This window comes from Mirounga angustirostris, unplaced genomic scaffold (assembly GCF_029215605.1).
Source record: "Mirounga angustirostris isolate CCGP_5_RB_7025 unplaced genomic scaffold, mMirAng1.0.hap1 SCAF_15, whole genome shotgun sequence".
NCBI classification, from domain to species: domain Eukaryota; kingdom Metazoa; phylum Chordata; class Mammalia; order Carnivora; family Phocidae; genus Mirounga; species Mirounga angustirostris.
In genome coordinates this window covers 18,174,919-18,185,821 of record NW_026991723.1, presented here as the reverse complement: position 1 = coordinate 18,185,821, position 10,903 = coordinate 18,174,919, and positions in this window count along the sequence as shown.

Below are 10,903 nucleotides of genomic sequence, written 5' to 3'. Positions count from 1 at the left end.
GTGCCCGTGAGTCTTTAAAGTTCCGTATGTGCATTTTAGTTAATATTGCTGTGTTCAAAGGATAAACAAGTCCTAATGCCCGAAGTATATTAAAAGTAGAGGTAGTAAAATAATCCCTTTATGAATGCCCTTTTGTTAGTTTTTAGGAAGGACTGTTTTGGGAGTGTCTGTTAATCCACCTCTTAGAGCTAGATGTAGTCCTATACTTAGTCATTAAAATGGTGGAGGGAGCAAAGGAGGGGTGAAGGGAAGGGCTTTTTGCTAGTATCTCCACATCTAGAAGACCGTTGTAGGTTATAACCATAGGTCTGTATGGGCGTTTTTATTAAGTACCTGTGTTTGTTGTGGACAAGTTTCATTATTTTGTAACATCTAAGCTTTTTGGATGTCCTGAGGTGACAGTGTATGATAAAATGTACAGCTAATGAATTAACCAATTTGTAAGTTTCTTTTTGTTATCATTGATAGGAAAGAAGCATCTTGGATGTGGAATTGTTAAGCTGTCTCTGAGAAATGTCAGGACTTTACTAGGTTGGCAGCAGAGGGGCAGAAGGAGGTATAGAGGGAGAGATGTATGTGGATGTGTTCATATTTACATTGTAATGATAACTGTTAAAGTATGTGCGTCTCTTTGGCTGTACTATAGGAATAAATTGATTCAATGGAAACGTAAAACAACAACAACAACAACAACAAACTTTCCGTCTCAAACCTTCTAAGCTTAGAGTGTTAAGACTGACAGCACTTCTTGAAACTATTCCCTTTTGTGGCTTCCGGATTCCTTCCTCTGGCTTTTCCTCCTACCTTTAGGACTATTTTGACTCAGGATTTCTCACCCGCTTCTCCTCCTTGGTGTGGCCCTCACTGGTTTAATGTTCACCACACTTCCCACTTCAGCTCTTTCTCTTCCTCTCTCCACATGCTCTTGGGGGTGATTCAGCAAGACTCAAGAATTAATTCTTCTTTCTTCTACCCTTTATTCCTCAATGTGTCTGCATGTGTAAAGACCGAAGAAGCACTACACTCAAAGCAGGGCAGGGTCTAGGGTAGGAGATGGAATGTTCAGATGGAAAAACAGATCGTAGAAAAACTTTTTGGTTTTTTAGATGCCCTTTATTACAGATTCATATACTTCTTTGCCCCCTTTGTAAACTGGGCCAAGAGTGGCATCCACTCCCAAGGGGGCTGTGAAGTGAAAGAAGGTGCTAGGTGCCTAGAACATGTAGTAAGGAAATGCTTGTCAGAGGTTAGCTGTTGTCATTAACTCAGTGGGCTCTAAGGGACATATTTGAAGGGGCATGTTTCTTTGGGTGGGGGAGTAGCAAAAGCTTCCCCTAAAGAAAATATTTCTCCTTTGAAGCAAGTTAAATGAAGGAATTCTGACTGGGCCAGAAGGTTTACTAATAAGTCTGAGGACAAAGAAAGTAAGTTATAACTACCCAGTAACATTTAAGCTAGTGATTGGTTCTGCAGAAATAAATCCTTAAAAAAAAAAAAAACCAAAAAACCCAAGAAACAAAACATTTTTTTTAATTTAAAAATTTTTAAATTAAAAAAAAATGGTTTCTATTTCTTAGCTGATCTTGAAGGTAGTTGAGCCGTTCCATGAAATGTACCAAATTCTGGAGTTAAATAGGCCCCTCCTTCTGCACTGATACTGTTCATCCAAGTTGCTCCCATGATTGATCCGATGGGTGGATGGATAACACCAGAGAGTTTATTTTTAAGTCCACCTGCTGAAGGGAACATTTGTTTTGCATTGGTATGCAGCTGAAAGAATTAAACCGATTAAATGATCATTTATCTGGTATCAGATAATGAAATCACATATATACATTCAAAGGAACTGCAGGCAAAGCTGGTGCCAATCTAGGCGTCCTGGGATCTTGAAGCAGGCTGACGGTACCCTATAGGATTGGTTAAATTGATCTTCCGGTTACTCCTGCAAAAAGTTTTTCTCCACTCAAGATATACAGGTGGAGTATCGTATAGGGCTACCCAGAGGATAAGGCCTTGAGACCCATTGCTAAGCACCAAAGTTTAAAGCTAAAAACATTTGTGGGTGAAAGAGAAATGGAGACAAAAGAGGGCTCCTCCCTCCCCCAATAAAGGCTGGGGGTGAGGAGTCTTAATAAGATTCCCTAAGGCAGGGGCGCCTGGGTGGCTCAGTCGGTTAAGCAACTGCCTTCGGCTCAGGTCATGATCCTGGAGTCCCGGGATCGAGTCCCGCATCGGGCTCCCTGCTCGGCAGGGAGTCTGCTTCGCCCTCTGACCCTGTCCCCTCTCATGCTCTCTCTATCTCATTCTCTCTCTCAAATAAATAAATAAAATCTTAAAAAAAAAAAAAAAGATTCCCTAAGGCAAACCATATGTGGAAAATACTCCAAATAAATATTTGGCAAGCCACAATTTTATAGAGCTGGAAGGAATTGCTCTCAAGATATCAAGATGTGATATTTCAGGGAAATTCTGAATGCTCCTTTGTCTTCGATATAATTTTTTTTTCATAATTGAGATCATATATGTAGTCTTCCAGTTTCCCTTAACTTAGAGTAATTTTCCATGGCACTAGGTATACTGTAAGAACATTCCACAATACCCCATCGTATGAATGTAAAAAAAAAAAAGTACACATTTATTTCTCTATCATTGGAGATTTATGTATTTTTACATTTCACCACAAGTAAGGATATGGACTAGCATTGCATTTATTTTTATTTTATTTTATTTTATTTTTTTAAAGATTTTATTTATTTATTTGAGAGAGAGAGAATGAGAGAGAGCACATGAGAGGGGGGAGGGTCAGGGGGAGAAGCAGACTCCCCGCCGAGCAGGGAGCCCGATGCGGGACTCGATCCTGGGACTCCAGGATCATGACCTGAGCCGAAGGCAGTCGCTTAACCAACTGAGCCACCCAGGCGCCCTAGCATTGCATTTAAATATGGATCCTGCTCTCTGATTATTCCCTTAGGATATTTTCCAAGAAGTGAACAAATGATCAAGGAATCTGAATGTTTTTAAGGGCTTTTCGTGGGGTCAAACTGCTTTTTCGGTAGATTTTAACACTCCTCCCTGCAGCGTGAGCATGTTTCTTAACATAGTCTCATAATTATGAGGGTGAATATTAAAACTCTCATTAAAAAAAACCCAAAAAACCTGCTAGTTTGGTGTATATATATAAAAGTTAAGTTGTTTTAATTTGGATTATTTGTATTGAATTTCAATATTTCATATTCAGCATTTGTACTTCACCTTCTATGGATTGTGACATCCTTTGTTAATTTTACTCTTGGCATCTTAATGCTTTTAAAAAATATATTAGTATAGGGGGCTGAGGGGTAATGAGGAGAGACCACACAAGGGTATATGGTTTCTTTTGGGGGTGATGAAAATGTTCTAAAGCCGATTGTGATGGTTCTATTAAAAACCATCGAAGGGTGCCTGGGTGGCTCAGTTGTTGAGCGTCTGCCTTCGGCTCAGGTCATGGTCCCAGGGTCCTGGGATTGAGCCCCATGTCAGGCTCCCAGCTCAGCGGGGAGTCTGCTTCTCCCTCTCCCCCCCCCCCCCCGCTTGTGTCCCCTCTCTACCTGTCTCTCTCTGTCAAATAAATAAAATTAAAACATCTTAAAAAAAAACAAACCATGGAGGGGCACCTGGGTGGCTCAGATGATAAAGCGTCTGCCTTCGGCTCAGGTCATAATCCCAGGGTCCTGGGATTGAGCCCCATGTCTGGCTCCCAGCTCAGCGGGGAGTCTGCTTTTCCCTCTCCCTCTGCCTCTCCCCCTGCTTATGCTCTCTCTGTCTCTCTCAAATGAATAAATAAAATCTTAAAAAAAACCCAAACCATCGAATTATAAACTTTATATGGGTGAATTGTATGGTATATGATTTCTATATCAATAAGGCTGTTTTTAAAACATTAGCATAAATTATTTCCATATTAAGGTATTCAGCCTCCCTCTTTCAAAACTTGTTAGCAAATTTTCCAATTCTGATTGCCTTTTGCTTTCTCATATTCAGAAGATACATACTTTTAGTTAAATCTATAATCTGTTCTGTAAAGAATATGCCCACTGGTTTTATTTGGAAAATCCCATCACATGTGGATAGTCACTGATACGTTCTTCTAGTTTATTTCATTCTTAATCCATCTGGACTTTGGTGTAGGTTATGAAGCTATAATCGATGTTCTCTAATACGTATTTGTTGAATAAAGTAAATTTGCCCTTCCCTTCCTGCGTTCGGATGGTTCTGTTTTCGAAAACGGACCTCAGTGCTTTGGAACCCAAATTTAACGTGAAGACAGTTTGGGATAAAGTGGAACAATAGCTTTATCACTTTGCCAGGCAAAGGAGGCTGCAGCAGGCTATGGCCTTCAAAAACTGCAAGCTGGTCCAGAGGAAAGGGCTGGGGGGGGGGGGCGGGGGCGGGGAGGGGTTATAGGGAAATACAGGATCTAACCAGTTTTGACAGGAATTGTGTACATGGTACCTGCCTCCTCCATCCTTAGGGAGGCTCCGGGTTCCCGAAAGAAAAGCCTAAGAAAGGAGGAGAGGTTGTTTGTGGAAGAGGGGAAGAAGGTTGCTGAAAAATCAAGCTTCACTGAAGCATGAATGCAGCCATTTTTTTTATTCTTATGTTAATCCCCATACATTACATCATTAGTTTTAGATGAAGTGTTCCATGATTCATTGTTTGTGCATAACACCCAGTGCTCCATGCAGAATGTGCCCTCCTCAATACCCACCACCAGGCTAACCCATCCTCCCATCCCCCTCCCCTCTAGAACCCTCAGTTTGTTTTTCAGAGTCCATCATCTCTCATGGTTCGTCTACCCCTCTGATTTCCCCCGCTTCATTCTTCCCCTCCCGCTACCTTCTTCTTCTTCTTTTTTTTTTCCTTAACATATATTGCATTATTTGTTTCAGAGGTACAGATCTGAGATTCAACAGTCTTGCACAATTCACAGCGCTTACCAGAGCACATACCCTCCCCAGTGTCTATCACCCAGTCACCCCATCCCTCCCACCCCACCCCCACTCCAGCAACCCTCAGTTTGTTTCCTGCAATTAAGAATTCCTCATATCAGTGAGATCATATGATACATGTCTTTCTCTGTTTGACTTATTTATGAGTGCAGCCATTTTGATTTTTGTTCAACTTTATGCTTTTAAGCAGTTTCAGTTCCTTTGCAATATTTTACATATACTAACATCTATTTCTGAGTTGTTATTGTATTGGTCTGAGAGTTCAAATGTAAACTAGTAATACACTTTTAAATTTTTAGTTTTAAAACATGGCTTCATATCTAGTATTACAAGAATTCAGGGGCACCTGGGTGGCTCAGTCAGTTAAGTGTCTGCCTTTGGCTCAGGTCATGATCTCAGGATCCTGGGATCGAGTCCCAGGGTGGGTTCCCTGCTCAGTGAGGAGCCTGCTTCTCCTTTTCCCTCTGCCGCTCCCCCTGCTGGTGCACTCTCCCTCTCTCTCAAATGAAATCTTTGAAAAACAAACAAACCCAAGGCTTCATTACTTTCTTTCTTTTTCTTTTTTTAAGATTTATTTATTTATTTATTTGAGAGATCGAGAATGAGAGAGAGAGAGAGAGTACATGAGAGGTGGGAGGGTCAGAGGGAGAAGCAGGCTCCTCGCTGAGCAGGGAGCCCGATGCGGGACTCAATCCCGGGACTCCGGGATCATGACCTGAGCCAAAGGCAGACGCTTAATCAACTGAGCCACCCAGGCGCCCCAAGACTTCATTACTTTCCTTTCTCAAAGTATTCCTAGCTATTCTTTTATTTTTCAAGATTTATTTGAGGGAAAGAGACAGACAGAGCACGAGTGGGAGGGGCAGTGGGAGAGGGAGAATCTGAAGCAGACTCTGTGCTGAGCAGGGAGCCTGACATGGGGCTCTATCCCATCCCCGAGATCATGACCTGAGCCGAAACCAAGAATTGGACACTTAACCAACTGTGCTACCCTGGCGCCCCTCCTAGTTATTCTTGCACATTTTTTCTTTCAGATGAAATTTAGAACAATTTTACTAATGTTTGAGAATACGGTTGGACTTTCATTTAACAGATAGACTGATTTGGGAAGGGCCACGTTTAAAATAATTGTTGTCTCTGAGCGCAATGTAGTTTTCCTCCACAGTCCCACACACATTTTAAGTTTGAACATTTTCTGAGCTTGTTGCCATAAATGCTCACATAATCCCATTATATTGTAAAAGTATTATTTTTTTGCTTGAATATGGAAACCCTATTAATTTTGAATATCTGGATCTATTGGTTAATTAAAAATCCTAAGAAAAGATTTTTTGGGCTTTCTATTTGGACAAACATACAATCTGCAGTAATGAAAAGTCTTCTCCTTCCCAACAGCTATGTCATTTCTAGTTTCAATCTTATTGCATCAAAAAATATTAAATCAGTATTCCGATGATAAGCCCTGAAAACTTTAAGAAAGCACATATTAAAAACTGAATCTTTGACAAGCAAGCTTATGAAGGATATATATTAAAAGTCTCAAGGGTTAGAGAAAGATCCAAGGTTAATCAACTTTGTCACTTTCTGGAGTGTGTTTCATCTAAACTGAAGCCAAAGAGCACCAGAAGGATTTAACAGATCAGGTGAGAGGACATTTGGAGCTGTACTTGATATTTTTGGCGGGGGTGGGGGGGGTGGTTCTTTTCCCTCCACTGCACCCTCCACAGACCACAGCAAATAACAGATCTTGTTAGTATTTGTGGCCATTGAGATGGGACTGACTGGGAAAGTGCCCTTCCCCCATCAACAGATACTGCATGCTTCTAAAGGCCTGGTCTGAATCTTTTTGCATAATCTGTGTTAAATTTTCTACCATTGCCACACCCTCTTCCTCTCAGACATCTCTGCCTGGAGAATTAATGTTTTCAGTCAATACTCATACACAACACTTCTTGGTTACAAAGTACCACACCAGCTACTAAATTTAAGTGCTGGTAGCTAAGGAAAAAAGAGTAATTTGTGGAGACAAGGCATTGATTTCTGAATGGCTGATTTTAATGGTGATAGGACTAGTTACAAATGCATTCAGTCCTGCCCACAATCAAGAGTTAAAACCTATGGTAGCCACATTTGCCACGAAACAGTGTTGCATTTGTTTTATATTTAACATAATGAGAAATAAGTTATTTTTCTAAGCAAACTACAAAAATCCAGTTTAATTGACCCTACAGATGAAATAAAATAAAACATGGAACACGGCTTCCTCCTCCCCTAAATACCTACAAGAGAACATCTACTTACGTTATTTGAGTGAATTGTATTTGATGAATGACACAAATTCATGTTTGGAGACAACAATGCTTCTGGAGAGGGAGCAAATTTTGCTGCCCCAAAATGTGCCTCTTTGGCATATTAATTGTTTCAAGCTGGTTATTTTTTTCCCCTCAAGATTTATTTATTTATTTTTGGGGGGGGGAGGGCGCATGAGTGAGCGGTGGGGCAGAGGGAGAGACAAGAATCTCAAGCAGAGGGGCGCCTGGGTGGCTCAGTTGGTTAAGCGACTGCCTTCGGCTCAGGTCATGATCCTGGAGTCCCGGGATCGAGTCCCGCATCGGGCTCCCTGCTCGGCGGGGAGTCTGCTTCTCCCTCTGACCCTCTCCCCTCTCATGTGCTCTCTCTCATTCTCTCTCAAATAAATAAATAAAATCTTTAAAAATAGGGCGCCTGGGTGGCTCAGTCGGTTAAGCGACTGCCTTCGGCTCGGGTCATGATCCTGGAGTCCCGGGATCGAGTCCCGCATCGGGCTCCCTGCTCGGCGGGGAGTCTGCTTCTCCCTCTCCCACTCCCCCTTTGTGTTCCCTCTCTCGCTGTGTCTTTCTCTGTCAAATAAATAAATAAAATCTTAAAAAAAAAAAACAAAAAAAAGAATCTCAAACAGACTCCCTGCCTAGCACAGAGCCCCAGCCTGATGTGGGCCTCGATCTCACGACCCTGAGAGCACAACCTGAGCCGAAATCAAGAGTCAGACGCTTACCTGACTGAGCCACCCAGGCACCCCAAAGCTGATTATTTTTAAGAGACTGCAGACTCAAAAACTCTGGAAACTGAGTAGAAGTTACCCTTTTATGAGACATTCACATATACAAGAGCAATCTCCATTTATAAGGGTGTCTCCTTCAGTACCAAGAAGAGGGAGAAGACTCTAAATCTCTAGAAACTGTTATCAATGGAAAAGGCATGGACTTCAATCTGTATAGTAACTTAAATCTTACCCTGGTTTATTATGCTTTTTCTGGTAACCTCCCATAACAGACTCCCCACCCCCAACACCTTTTGTCTTTAACTGGAGGTAATGGCTTCAGCCAGGGAGTTATTGCTTTCCTGGGTCTCTCCCATGTACACAGAAGGTATACATGTTATTTATTAGTTTGACTTTTTTTTTTTTTTAAGTAGGCTCCTCGTCCAATGTGGGGCTCAAACTCATAACCCCAAGATCAAGAGTCACATGCTCTACTGACTGAGCCAGCCAGGCATCCCTGTTTGATTTTCTCTTGTTAATTTCTCCTTACTCAGTCTCATGTCAATTTGATTCTTAGACCAGCTGGAAGAACCTTAATGGGTAGAGTAAAACTTTTTCCTGCCTAACGATTCACATTTGCAAAGTTTAACAGTTGTTTAGTATGGTGTGGAAGAGCCTGGGTAACTGCCTAAAAAAGTTTTTATTAACTCTTGCACTTAATAAGTAATGTTATTTGATGCATTACTTCATTAACTAAAATAAACCTTCCATCTCAAAATTGCAGTTTATGTTTTGTGAATGATTCCTAATAATTCCCTACATAAGACCCTAAGTGACAGTAAAAGCAGTGTTTAATAACTGACATATAGAGAACAATTTATATCTTTCTCAACTTGCATTTTTGCTTCCTTTTGAAACCGTCTTTTTGATTTTTCAAATTGCTTGTCCCAGTAGTATGAATTTTATTTTTTAAGAGTTCATTGTTAAGTAATCTCCACACCCAACATGGGGCTCAAACTTACAGCCCTGAGATCAAGAGTCGCATGCTCTGACTGAGCCAGCCAGTCACCCATGTCCCATAGTATGAATTTTATTTGCTTTAAGTTATGCTAAAATGTATAAAAGGAAGTCACAATAAACAGATTTTATATAATTCCTCTAACAGGCATTAGCAATAGGGTAATGTTCAGACATATCTCACCAAGTGCCATTCTAGAATACTGAGGTACCACAGCTATACAGAAGACAGTAGGTCCATAGTTTTAGTGTGGGACTTGGGGAGATGACACTCTAAAGTCTTATTTTTGTATCTATGGTGGAGAAAAATCTCCCAAAACCTAACAGTTTTAAATGTAAATCACTTGCCGTCACACTACAAAGTAGTGTTGAGGTAAATAACCTTGGATATTTGTAAATTAAAAAGATAGATTTAATCTTCAATTTTTGCTAAATTCCAAAATCCATATAATTTAAAGCAAGTGGGACACGATGTTAACAACCAGCGATTCCAGGTGAGGGTGATATGGTGTTCACTGTACTATTATTTTTAACTTTCCTGTAAATTTGCAAATTTTCAAAATAAGAAATGAAAATGCACATAAAACAAGACACCATGAATGAAGTAAAAATATAAGACAAAGTATTTGTCAATGAATACCACTAATTTTAGAGAAAAAAAAAGGACCCATCCACAGGTAAATCCTTCTGCTAAGAGCATGGGAGAAACATTTGACATGCATTAAAAGAACAAACTGATTTAGAAGGCGAGAGACAGCACTATCATCTTATGCCCTCATGGACATCATCTTTGAGTTTTCAGAGTATGTTTTCCTGGTCCAACATTGGCTGCCTTATCTAATTATGCAAAACAGCAATCTACTGACTTGCACGTTTACACATGATGACAAAGCTTTTAAAAATGTGAAAATTTCATTCAGGAGGGTCGGTAGAACAAAGCTCTCTCCATAAAATGAAAATGTTCTCTAACTTTAAGGAATAAAGAATATTTTCTCAGTTGAATGCCTGAAAACTGCTTGTATTATGAATTTCTTCTGTATCACTTAAATTTGCTATGCTTTATAATGAAGTACATAGTTTTGATCATTTAGAGCCTCAGCTAAATGATAAGGTGTCCCATTTCCTGTTACATCTCTGGCTGAACACTATCAGCTTAGCAAAAGAATGTTTTCTTTCTAATCTTCATTTACTTTGAGATATGAGATAGCACAATGGCAACCTGGAATCATCTGTCTTTTGGTGGAAAAGTAGAGCAGACAGACGCCATAGGCATGTGAAAAAACAGCTTATGCGTTCTAAGGAAGAAGGAAACCTACAATCCAAGGGCTAAGGAATAACTAAGGGGCAGGTAACCTGAAGAAACAAGGACAGCAGAAGCCAGCCAGTCCTTTGAAGTGGAGACACAGGTGACATTAAGATGCAAGTCCCTGGGAAGCTGGACCTAAGCGGATCCCAAGAGCAATAGCCTTACTATCTGGCTATAGTTAAGATGAATGACTGCTAGAACATTCATCATAGGCCTCAGAAACTGCCCAAATATGGCTGCCTCTTCTCCTACTCCCCATACCTACTACACCCTTTCTGTCTTAGATCCCCACTCCCCATACACACTACTCCCTTTCTGTCTTGGATCACGTGAAGGGAACTGAGACACTATGAAAACAAGTTTTTCTGTAGCTTGATAGCAGGGTCTGAGGAGACAGGGGCAGGGGTGAGTCGAGACAAGTATTTGGAAAATTGAGTTTCTCTGTAGAGACTATAATAATAAACAAAGATCTCTTAACTTTTTAAATAACTTAAGGTATCTTTTCTAATAAGCTAAGATGATTCATAGAATCAACAAAGCTAGACATTGCACTTCTTCTTTTGTTTTTAAAAA